The following is a 13,547-nucleotide window of genomic DNA, read 5'->3' as shown; positions in this document are numbered from 1 at the left end:
CCCTACCTCGTGGCCTCCTCTTTTCTTTCTTGACGTAGGTCTTGACACCTGATTTTGGCAAGATACAGATTGCAATGAAGATGGTCTCGAGTGAACAAGTTTTCAGCATGAAAAGATTCACATCACCGAGTGGAACCACTTTGATGTTTCGGTTATATTCATTCGACTTTATCTTACGGACCGAAACTATACTCCGAGTGGCATAATTCAATGTTCCGAGTGGTTTTTGGCCAATCACGTCTTCAAGATGACCTCGGATGAAGGAGCACTCTTAAGGAATTGTCTTCGTCTCGTCGAGGCAATCGATTTTGATATATAAATCATCTCAAGCCGAGTTCATATGCAAAAATTAGAGGCAATACACTGCAGACCGAACCTCAACGGAAATATGGCGTGAGGTGCCAGACACTTGTCTGATAGGTTGCGCGAGTAATTCGGCCATCAAGACGGCCTTGAATCGAAAAACGTTCAACATGAAAGTTGTTCGTCTCGTCGAAACAAGTAAAAGTGAGTTTGGGCGCATTTTCATCCGAGGTCATTTACTACCACAAAAAAACCCCACAAGATGCAGCCAGTTTTAACCGTTTTGGAAAGATTGCCGGGCAAAAAGCTTGCCGGGTGAAAAGCTTGCCGGGCAAAGACCTTGCCGGGGAGGAAAGCTAGCCGGGGGAAAAGCTTGCCGGGCAAAGACCTTGCCGGGGAGGAAAGCTTGCCGGGCGAAGACCTTGCCGGGGCTGAAAAGCTTGCCGGGGCTGACAAGTAGATCGAAACGATTCTGCATCTACTACTATTACTCCACTCATCGACCGCTATCCAGCATGCATCTAGAGTATTAAGTTAAAAACAGAGTAACGCCTTAAGCAAGATGACATGATGCAGAGAGATAAATTCATGCAATATGAAATAAACCCCATCTTGTTATCCTCGATGGCAACGATGCAATACGTGCCTTGCTGCCCCTTCTGTCACTGGGTAAGGACACCGCAAGATCGAACCCAAAGCTAAGCACTTCTCCCATGGCAAGAACTACCAATCTAGTTGGCCAAACCAAACGGATAATTCAAAGAGACTTGCAAAGATAACCAATCATACATAAAAGAATTCAGAGAAGATTCAAATATTATTCATAGATAGACTTGATCATCAACCCACAATTCATCGGTCTCAACAAACACACCGCAAAAAGAAGATTACATCGAATAGATCTCCACAAGAGAGGGGGAGAACTTTGTATTGAGATTCAAAGAGAGAGAAGAAGCCATCTAGCTACTAACTACGGACCCGAAGGTCTGAGGTAAACTACTCACACTTCATCGGAGAGGCTATGATGATGTAGAAGCCCTCCGCGATGACGGCCCTCTTCCAGCGGAGCTCCGAAACAGGACCCAAGATGGGATCTCGTGGATACAAAAAGTTGCGGCAGTGGAATTAGGTTTTTGGCTCCTGTTCTGATTGTTTGGGGGTACGTGTGTATATATAGGAGGAAGAAGTACGCCGGAGGAGCAACGAGGGGCCCACGAGGCAGGGGGGCGCGCCCTAGGGGGGGGGGGCGCCCCCACCCTCGTGACCGCCTCTTTTGTTCCATGGAGCAGGGTCCAAGTCTCCTGGATCACGTTCGGTGAGAAAATCACGTTCCCGAAGATTTTATTCCGTTTGGACTCCGTTTAATATTCCGTTTATCCGAAACACTGAAATAGGAAAAAAGCAGCAATTCTGGGCTGGGCCTCCGGTTAATAGGTTAGTCCCAAAAATAATATAAAATTGGAAAATAAAGCCCAATATAGTCCAAAACAGTAGATAATATAGCATGGAGCAATCAAAAATTATAGATACATTGGAGACGTATCAGGCATCCCCAAGCTTAATTCCTGCTCATCCTTGAGTAGGTAAATGATAAAAAGAGAATTTTTGATGCGGAGTGCTACTTGGAATAATTTCAATGTAAATCTTCTTAATTGTGGTATGAATATGCAGATTAGAAAGATTCAAGACAAAGGTTTATATTGACATAAAAAATAATAATACTTCAAGCATACTAACAAAGCAATTATGTTTTCTCAAAATAACATGGCCAAAGAAAGTTATCCCTACAAAATCATATAGTCTGGCTATGCTCCATCTTCACCACACAAAGTATTCAAATCATGCACAACCCCGATGACAAGCCAAGCAATTGTTTCATACTCTAACTTTTTCAATCTTCACGCAATACATGAGCGTGAGCCATGGATATAGCACTATAGGTGGAATAGAATGGTGGTTGTGGAGAAGACAAAAAGGAGGGGAAGATAGTCTCACATCAATTAGGCGTACCAACGGACTATGGAGATGCCCATGAATAGATATCAATGTGAGTGAGTAGGGATTGCCATGCAACGGATGCACTAGATCTATAAATGTATGAAAGCTCAACAAAAGAAACTAGTGTGTGTGCATCCAACTTGCTTGCTCACGAAGACCTATGGCAATTTAAGGAAGTCCATTATTGGAATATACAAGCCAAGTTATATAATGTAAAATTCCCACTAGTATATGAAAGTGACAAAATATGTGACTCTCTATATGAAGAACGTGGTGCTACTTTGAAGCACAATATATCAGACTCGCTATATCATGGTGCTACTTTGAAGCACAAGTGTGGTAAAAGTATAGTAGCATTGCCCCCTTTTATTTATTTTCTTTTTTTGGGCCTTCTTTTTTTCTTTGGCCTTTGGCCTTTCTCCTTTTTTTTTCTTTTTTTATTGGGACAATGCTCTATTGAATGATGATCATCACACTTCTTTTTATTTACAACTCAATGATTACAACTCGATTCTAAAACAAAGTATGACTCTATATGGATGCATCCGGCGGTGTACCGGGATATGCAATGAATCAAGAGTGACAAGTATGAAGAAATTATGAACGGTGGCTTTGCGACAAATACTTATGTCAACTACATGATCATGCTAAGCAATATGACAATGATAAATGTGTCATGATGAACTAGATGGTGAAAAGTTGCATGGCAATATATCTCGGAATGGCTATGAAAATGCCATAATAGGTAGGTATGGTGGCTGTTTTGAGGAAGTTATATGGTAGGTGTATGATACCGGCGAAAGGTGCGCGGTATTAGAGAGGCTAGCAAAGGTGGAAGGGTGAGAGTGCGTATAATCCATGGACTCAACATTAGTCATAAAGAACTCATATACTTATTGCAAAAATCTAGAAGTTATCAAAGCAAAGTATTACGCGCATGCTCCTAGGAAAAGACCATCGCTCGTCCCCGACCGCCACTCATAAGGAAGACAATCAATAAATAAATCATGCTCCGACTTCGTTACATAACGGTTCACCATACGTGCATGCTACGGGAATCACAAACCTTAACACAAGTATTCGTTAAATTCACAACTACTCGACTAGCATGGCTTTAATATTATCACCTCCATATCTCAAAACAATTATCATGCTTCAATCTTTTCTTAGTATTCAACACACTCAAAAGAAAGTTTCACAAATCTTGAATACCAAGCATATTATTATTAAGCAAATTACCATGCTATTAGGAGACTCTCAAAATAATTTAAGTGAAGCATGAGAGATCAATAGTTTCTTTAAAAAAAATCCACCACTGTGCTCTAAAAGATATAAGTGAAGCACATAGAGAAAAATTATAATGCTCAAAAGATATAAGTGAAGCACATAGAGCAAAATTATCTAGCTCAAAAGATATAAGTGAAGCACATAGAGTATTCTATCAAATTTTAATTCATGTATGGCTATCTCAAAAGGTGTGTACAGAAAGGATGATTGTGGCATACTAAGACACAAATACACAAATAATACAAGATGCTCCAAGCAAAACACATATCATGTTGGTGAATAAAAATATAGCTCCAAGTAAATTACCGATGGAAGTGGACGAAAGAGGGGATGCCTTCCGGGGCATCCCCAAGCTTTGACTTTTTGGTGTCCTTGGATTATATTGGGGGTGCCATGGGCATCCCCAATCTTAGGCTCTTTCCACTCCTTGTTCCATGATCCATCAAAAGAATTCACCCAAAACTTGAAAACTTCACAACACAAAACTCAAAATAGAAAACTCGTGAGCTCCGTTAGCGAAAGAAAACAAAAGACCACTTCAAGGTACTGTAATGAACTCATTATTTATTTATATTGGTGTCAAACCTACTGTATTCCAACTTCTCTATGGATTATAAACTATTTTACTAGCCATAGATTCATCAAAATAAGCAAAAACACACGAAAAACAGAATCTGTCAAAAACAGAACAGTCTGTAGTAATCTGTAGCTAGCGCAAGATCTGGAACCCCAAAAATTCCAAAATAAATTGCTGGACGTGAGGAATTTATCTATTAATCATCTGAAAAAAGAATTAACTAAATATCACTCTTCAAATAAAAATGACAGCAGTTCTCGTGAGCGCTAAAGTTTCTGTTTTTTACAGCAAGTTCAACAAGACTTTCCCCAAGTCTTCCCAACGGTTCTACTTGGCACAAACACTAATTAAACACAAAAAACACAACCAAAACAGAGGCTAAATAATTTATTTATTACTAATCAGGACCAAAAGCAAGGAATAAAAATAAAATTGGGTTGCCTCCCACAAGCGCTATCGTTTAACGCCCCTAGCTAGGCATAAAAGCGAGGATAAATCTAAGTATTGTCATCTTTGGTAGGCGAAACATAAGTGGATCTCATGATAGTTTCATATGGTAATTTTATTTTCTTTCTTGGAAAGTGTTCCATGCCCTTTTTTAATGGAAATTGAAATCTAATATTTCCTTCCTTCATATCAATAATCGCACCAACCGTTCTAAGGAAAGGTCTACCAAGAATAATAGGGCAAGAAGGATTGCAATCTACATCAAGAACAATGAAATCTACGGGCACATAATTCCTATTTGCAACAATAATAACATCATTATTCCTTCCCATAGGTTTCTTAATATTGGAATCCGCAAGATGCAAGTTTAGAGAGCAATCATCAAAATTACAGAAATCTAGCAAATCACACAAAGTCTTGGGAATAGTAGAGACACTAGCAGCCAAATCACACAAAGCATAAAACTCATGATCTTTAATTTTAATTTTAATAGTTGGTTCCCACTCATCATAGAGTTTTCTAGGGATAGAAACTTTCAACTCAAGTTTTTCTTCATAAGATTGCATCAAGGCATCAACAATATGTTCGGTGAAGGCTTTATTTTGACTATAAGCATGTGGAGAATTTAGCACAGATTGCAACAAGGAAATGCAATCAATTAAAGAGCAACTTTCATAATTAAATTCCTTGAAATCCAATATTGTGGGTTTAGCAACATCTAGATTTTTATTTATTTCAATCCCACTTTCATCAATTTCATCATTAAGATCTAAATACTCCGAATTTTTAGGACGCCTTCTAGGTAAAGGAAGATCATATTCAGTTTCATCAAGATTCATATTGCAAAATAAAGATCTAATAGGGGACACATCAATAACTTTTAGATCTTCATCTTGATTTTCATAGGAATTGGAGGAACACGCTTTAATAAAGGCATCTTTGGAAGCACGCATCCTAGCGGTTCTTTCTTTGCACTCATCAATGGAAATTCTCATGGCTTTGAGAGACTCATTGATATCATGCTTTGGAGGAATAGATCTAAGCTTTAAAGCATCAACCTCAAGAGAAATTCTATCAACGTTTCTAGCCAAATCATCAACTAAGCAATTTCTCCTAAAGCAAAGCATTAAAATTCTTTTGTGAATTCATAAACTCTTTAACACAGTTCTCAAATTCAGAGGGCATCTTATTATAATTTCCATAAGAGTTGTTGTATGAATTACCATAATTATTAGAAGGATTACTAGGATATGGCCTAGGATTAAAATTCCCTCTATAAGCATTGTTACCAAAATTATTCCTACCAAAAAAATTCACATCCATAGATTCATTGTTGTTCTCAATCAAAGTAGATAAAGGCATATCATTAGGATCAGAAGAAACACTCTTAGTAGCAAATAATTTCATAAGTTCATCCATCTTTCCACTCAACAATTAATTTCTTCTATCGCATGCACTTTTTTATTAGAAGATCTTTCAGTATGCCATTGAGAATAATTAACCATAATATTATCTAGGAGTTTAGTAGCATCTCCTAAATTAATTTCCATAGAAGTGCCTCTCGCGGCCGAATCTAAAAGATTTCTAGAAGCAAAATTCAATCCGGCATAAAATTTTTGTATAATCATCCACAAATTCAAACCATGAGTAGGGCAATTACGTATCATTAATTTTATTCTCTTCCAAGCTTGAGCAACATGTTCATGATCAAGTTGTTTAAAGTTCATAATATCATTTCTAAGAGAGATGATCTTAGCGGGAGGAAAATACTTAGAGATAAAAGCATCTTTGCACTTGTTCCATGAATCAATACTATTCTTAGGCAAAGACGAAAACTAAGCTTTAGCACGATCTCTAAGCGAAAAAGGAAATAGCTTCAATTTAACGACATCATTATTGACATCTTTTTTCTTTTGCATATCACATAAATCAACGAAGCTATTCAGATGAGTAGCGGCATCTTCACTAGGAAGGCCGGCGAATTGATCTTTCATAACAAGATTCAACAAAGCAGTACTAATTTCACAAGATTCAGCATCGGCAAGAGGAGCAATCGGAGTGCTAAGAAAATCATTATTATTGGTATTGGTGAAGTCACACAATTTGGTAGTATCTTGAGCCATCGTGACATACAAGCAATCTAACACACGAGCAAACAAAAAGCTGTTGGAAATATGCCCTAGAGGCAATAATAAATTGATTATTATTACATTTCCTTGTTCATGATAATCGTTTATTATCCATGCAAGAATTGTATTGATAGGAAACTCAGATACATGTGTGGATACATAGACAACACCATGTCCCTAGTAAGCCTCTAGTTGACTAGCTCGTTGATCAATATATGGTTACGGTTTCCTGACCATGGACATTGGATGTCATTGATAACGGGATTACATCATTAGGAGAATGATGTGATGGACAAGACCCAATCCTAAGCCTAGCACAAGATCATGTAGTTCGTATGCTAAAGCTTTTCTAATGTCAAGTATCATTTCCTTAGACCATGAGATTGTGCAACTCCCGGATACCGTAGAAATACTTTGGGTGTGCCAAACGTCACAACGTAACTGGGTGACTATAAAGGTGCACTACGGGTATCTCCGAAAGTGTCTGTTGGGTTGGCACGAATCGAGACTGGGATTTGTCACTCCGTGTAACGGAGAGGTATCTCTGGGCCCACTCGGTAGGACATCATCATAATGTGCACAATGTGATCAAGGAGTTGATCACGGGATAATGTGTTACGGAACGAGTAAAGAGACTTGCCGGTAATGAGATTGAACAAGGTATCGGGATACCGACGATCGAATCTCGGGCAAGTATCATACCGATAGACAAAGGGAATTGTATACGGGATTGATTAAGTCCTTGACATCATGGTTCATCCAATGAGATCATCGTGGAGCATGTGGGAGCCAACATGGGTATCCAGATCCCGCTGTTGGTTATTGACCGGAGAACGTCTCGGTCATGTCTGCATGGTTCCCGAACCCGTAGGGTCTACACAGTTAAGGTTTGATGACGCTAGGGTTATAAAGGAAGTTTGTATGTGTTTACCGAATGTTGTTCGGAGTCCCAGATGAGATCCCGAACGTCACGAGGAATTCCGGAATGGTCCGGAGGTAAAGATTTATATATGGGAGGTCCTGTTTTGGTCACCGGAAAAGTTTCGGGTTTTATCGATAACGTACCAGGACCACCGGGAGGGTCCCGGGGGTCCACCAAGTGAGGCCACAAGCCCCGGAGGGCTGCATGGGCCAAGTGTGGGAGGGGACCAGCCCCAGGTGGGCTGGTGCGCCCCCCCCACAAGGGCCCAAGGCGCAAGGGAGAGGAGAAGGGGGCAAACCCTAGGGCAGATGGGCCCTAAGGCCCACCCTGGTGCACCTCCCCCTCTCCCCTCCCCTTGGCCGCCCCTAGATGGGATCTAGGGGGCTGCCGCCACCCCTAGGGAGGGAACCCTAGGTGGGGGCGCAGCCCCTCTCCTTCCCCTATATATAGTTGAGGTATGGGCTGTCCAATACACATGAGTTCTTGACCTCTCCCTGGTGCAGCCCTACCTCTCTTTCTCCTCATATCTCGCGGTGCTTGGCGAAGCCCTGCTGGAGTACCACGCTCCTCCACCACCACCACGCTGTTGTGCTGCTGCTGGATGGAGTCTTCCTCAACCTCTCCCTCTCTCCTTGCTGGATCAAGGCATGGGAGACGTCACCGGGCTGTACGTGTGTTGAACACGAAGGTGCCGTCCATTCGGCACTAGGATCATCGGTGATTTGGATCACGATGAGTACGACTCCTTCAACCCCGTTCTCTTGAATGCTTCCGCTTAAAGATCTACAAGGGTATGTAGATGCACTCTCCTTCCCCTCGTTGCTAGATTACTCCATAGATTGATCTTGGTGATGCGTAGAAAATTTTGAATTTCTGCTATGTTCCCCAACAGTGGCATCATGAGCTAGGTCTATGCGTAGTTACTATGCACGAGTAGAACACAAAGTAGTTGTGGGCGTTGATTTTGTTCAATATGCTTACCGTTACTAGTCCAATCTTGATTCGGCGGCATTGTGGGATGAAGCGGCCCGGACCAACCTTACACGTACGCTTACGTGAGACCGGTTCCACCGACTGACATGCACTAGTTGCATAAGGTGGCTGGCGGGTGTCTGTCTCTCCCACTTTAGTCGGATCGGATTCGATGAAAAGGGTCCTTATGAAGGGTAAATAGCAATTGGCATATCACGTTGTGGTCTTTGCGTAGGTAAGAACGTTCTTGCTAGAAACCCATAGCAGCCACGTAAAACATGCAAACAACAATTAGAGGACGTCTAACTTGTTTTTGCAGGGTATGCTATGTGATGTGATATGGCCAAAGGATGTGATGAATGATATATGTGATGTATGAGATGATCATGTTCTTGTAATAGGAATCACGACTTGCATGTCGATGAGTATGACAACCGGCAGGAGCCATAGGAGTTGTCTTAATTTATTTATGACCTGCGTGTCAACATAAATGTCATGTAATTACTTTACTTTATTGCTAACCGTTAGCTGTAGTAGTAGAAGTAATAGTTGGCGAGACAACTTCATGAAGACACAATGATGGAGATCATGGTGTCATGCCGGTGACGATGATGATCATGGAGCCCCGAAGATGGAGATCAAAAGGAGCAATACGATATTGGCCATATCATGTCACTATTTGATTGCATGTGATGTTTATCATGTTTATACATCTTATTTGCTTAGAACGACGGTAGTAAATAAGATGATCCCTCATTAACATTTCAAGAAAGTCTTCCCCCTAACTGTGCACCGTTGCGAAAGTTCGTCGTTTCGAAGCACCACATGATGATCGGGTGTGATAGATTCTTACGTTCGAATACAACGGATGTTGACGAGCCTAGCATGTACAGACATGGCCTCGGAACACATGCAAAACACTTACGTTGACTTGACGAGTCTAGCATGTACAGACATGGCCTTGGAACACAAGAGACCAAAAGGTCGAGCATGAGTCGTATGGTATGTACGATCAACATGAAGATGTTCACCGATGTTGACTAGTCCGTCTCACGTGATGATCGGACACGGCCTAGTTGACTCGGATCATGTAATCACTTAGATGACTAGAGGGATGTCTATCTGAGTGGGAGTTCATAAGATGAACTTAATTATCCTGAACATAGTCAAAAGGTCTTCGCAAATTATGTCGTAGCTCGCGCTTCAGTTCTACTGTTTAGATATGTTCCTAGAGAAAAATTAGTTGAAAGTTGATAGTAGCAATTATGCAGACAGTAGAAGGCTTATGTCCTTAATGCACCGCTCAGTGTGCTGAACCTCGAACGTCGTCTGTGGATGTTGCAAACATCTGACATACACATTTTGATAACTACGTGATAGTTCAGTTAAACGGTTTAGAGTTGAGGAACCGAAGACGTTTTGAAACGTCGCAAAACATATGAGATGTTTCGAGGGATGAAATTGGGATTTCAGGCTTATGCCCACGTCAAGAGGTATAAGACCTCCGACGATTTTCTTAGCCTGCAAACTAAGGGAGAAAAGCACAATTGTTGAGCTTGTGCTCAGATTGTCTGAGTACAACGATCATTTGAATCGAGTGGGAGTTGATCTTCCAGATGAGATAGTGATGTTTCTCCGAAGTCATTACCACCAAGCTGCTAGAGCTTCGTGATGAACTATGATATATCAGGGACATATATGATGATCCTTGAGATATTCGCGATGTTTGACACCACAAAAGTAGAAATCAAGAAGGAGCATCAATTTTAGATGGTTGGTGAAACCACTAGTTTCAAGAAGGGAAAGGGCAAGAAGGGATACTTCATGAAACGGCAAATCAGCTGCTGCTCTAGTGAAGAAACCCAAGGTTGAAACCAAACCCGAGACTAAGTGCTTCTGTAATAGGGGGAACAGCCACTGGAGCGGAATTACCCTAGATACTTGGTAGATAAGAAGGCTGGCAAGGTCGATAGAAGTATATTGGATATACATTGTGTTGATGTGTACTTTACTAGTACTACTAGTAGCACCATGGTATTAGATACCGGTTCGGTTGCTAAGTGTTAGTAAACTCGAAATAAAAGGCTACGGAGTAAACGGAGACTAGCTAAAGGTGAGCTGGCGATATGTGTTGGAAGTTTTTGCCAAGCTTGATGTGATCAAGCATCGCACGCTCCCTCTACCATCGAGATTGGTGTTTGCGTTGAGCATAGACATGATTGGATTATGTCTATCGCAGTACGGTTATTCATTTAAGGAGAATAATGGTTACTCTGTTTATTTGAATAATACCTTCAATGGTCTTGCACCTAAAATGAATGGTTTATTGAATCTCGATCGTAGTGATACACATGTTCATGCCAAAAGATATAAGATAGTAATGATAGTACCACCTACTTGTGGCACTGCCACGTAAGTCATATCGGTATAAAACGCATGAAGAAGCTCCATGTTGATGGATCTTTGGGCTCACTCATTTTGAAAAGTTTGAGACATGCGAACCATGTCTATTGGTGTATATGCATGAAGAAACTCCATGAAAATGCACCGTTTGGACTCACTTGATTTTGAATCACTTGAGACATGCAAATCATACCACATGGGCAAGATGACTGAAAGCCTCGTTTTCAGTAAAATGGAACTAGAAAGCAACTTGTTGGAAGAAATCCATTTTGATGTGTGCGGTCCAATGAGTGCTGAGGCGTGTAGTGGATATCATTATGTTCTTACTTCACAGATGATTTGAGTAGATGTTGAGTACATTTACTTGATAAATCACGAGTCTGAATTATTGAAAGGTTCAAGTAATTTCAGGGTGAAGTTGAAAGATCGTCGTGACAAAAGGATAAAATATCTATGATATGATCATAGAGATGAATATTTGAATTACGAGTTTGGAACATAATTAAGACATTGTGGAAATTGTTTCACAACTAATACAGCCTGGAACACCATAGTGTGATGGTGTGTCCGAACATCATAACTGCATCCTATTGGATATGATGCATACCATGATGTCTCTTATCGAATTACCACGATAGTTTATGGGTTAGGCATTAGAGATAAGCACATTCACTTTAAATAGGGCACCACGTAATTCTGATGAGATGACACCGTATGAACTATGGTTTAGAGAAACCTAAGCTGTCATTTCTTAAAAGTTTGAGGCTGCGACGCTTATGTGAAAAAGTTTCAGGCTGATAAGCTCGAACCCAAAGCGGATAAATGCATCTTCATAGGACACCCAAAACAGTTGGGTATACCTCCTGTCTCAGATCCGAACGCAATAAGGGATTGTTTCTAGAATCGGGTCCTTTCTCAAGGAAAAGTTTCTCTCGAAAGAATTGAGTGGGAGGATGGTGGAGACTTGATGAGGTTATTGAACCGTCTCTTCAACTAGTGTGTGACAGGGCACAGGGAGTTGTTCCTGTGGCACCTACACTAATTGAAGTGGACGCTTATGATAGTGATCATGAAACTTCAGATCAAGTCACTACCAAACCTCGTGGGATGACAAGGATGCGTACTACTTCAGAGTGGTACGTAATCCTGTCTTGGAAGTCATGTTGCTAGACAACAATGAACCTACGAGCTATGGAGAAGCGAGGGTGGGCCGGATTCCGATAAATGGCTCGAGGCCATAAAATGTAGACTTTGGCGGAATGGCTCGATGGTCGTAAGGCTGTTGAGTATAGATGGATTTTAAAAGGACGAGGGACAATGATGGCAAGTATCACCATTAAGAAAGCTCGACTTGTCATTAAGATGTTTCCCGACAAGTTCAAGGAGTTGACTACGATGAGACTTTCTCACTCGTAGCAATGCTAAGAGTCTGTTGGAATTATATTAGCGATTACTGCATTATTTACGAAATCTTGCAGATAGGATGTCAAAAACCCATTGTTTCCTCAACGATTTTCTTGAGGAAAGGTTGTATGTGATACAACCGGAAAGTTTTTTGTCAATCCTGAAAAATGCTAATAAGTATGCAAAGCTCCACCAATCCTTCTAAGGACTGGAGTAAGCATCTCGGAGTTGGAATGTATGCTTTGATGATGATCAAAGATTTTGGGTTTATACAAAGTTTATGAGAAACTTGTATCTCCAAAGAAGTGAGTGGGAGCACTATAGAATTTCTGATGAATATATGTTGTTGACATATTGTTGATCAGAAATGGCGTAGAATTTCTGGAAAGCATATAGGGTTATTTGGAAAGTGCTTTTCAATGGAAAGCCTGGATTAAGCTACTTGAACATTGAGCATCAAGATCCATAAGGATAGATCAAAACGCTTAATGGTACTTTCAAATGAGCACATGATCTTGAAGGTGTTCAAGATGAATCAGTCAAAGAAGGAGTTCTTGCCTGAGTTGTAAGGTATGAAGTTAAGACTTAAAGCTTGACCACGGCAGAATAGAGAGAAAGGACGAAGGTCGTCCCCTATGCTTAAGATGTAGGCTCTACAGTATGCTATGTTATGTACCGCACCTAAAGTGTGCCTTGCCATGAGTCAGTCAAGGGGTACAAGAGTGATCCAAGAATGGATCACAGGACAGCGGTCAAAGGTATCCTTAGTAACTAGTGGACTAAGGAATTTTCTCGATTATGGAGGTGGTAAAAGAGTTCGTCGTAAAGGGTTACGCCGATGCAAACTTTGACACTAATCCAGATTATTCTGAGTAGTAAACTGGATTCGTATAGTAGAACAGTTATTTGGAATAGCTCCAAATAGGACGTGGTAGCTGCATCTAGGAGATGACAAAGAGATTTGTAAAGCACACACGGATCTGAAAGATTCAGACCCGTTGACTATAACATCTCTCACAAGCATAACATGATCAAACCCAGAACTCATCGAGTGTTAATCACATGGTAATGTGAACTAGATTATTGACTCTAGTAAACTCCTTGG

This window comes from Triticum dicoccoides, chromosome 7A (assembly GCF_002162155.2).
Source record: "Triticum dicoccoides isolate Atlit2015 ecotype Zavitan chromosome 7A, WEW_v2.0, whole genome shotgun sequence".
Lineage (NCBI taxonomy): Eukaryota > Viridiplantae > Streptophyta > Magnoliopsida > Poales > Poaceae > Triticum > Triticum dicoccoides.
Note: the sequence above shows the minus strand (reverse complement) of the source record.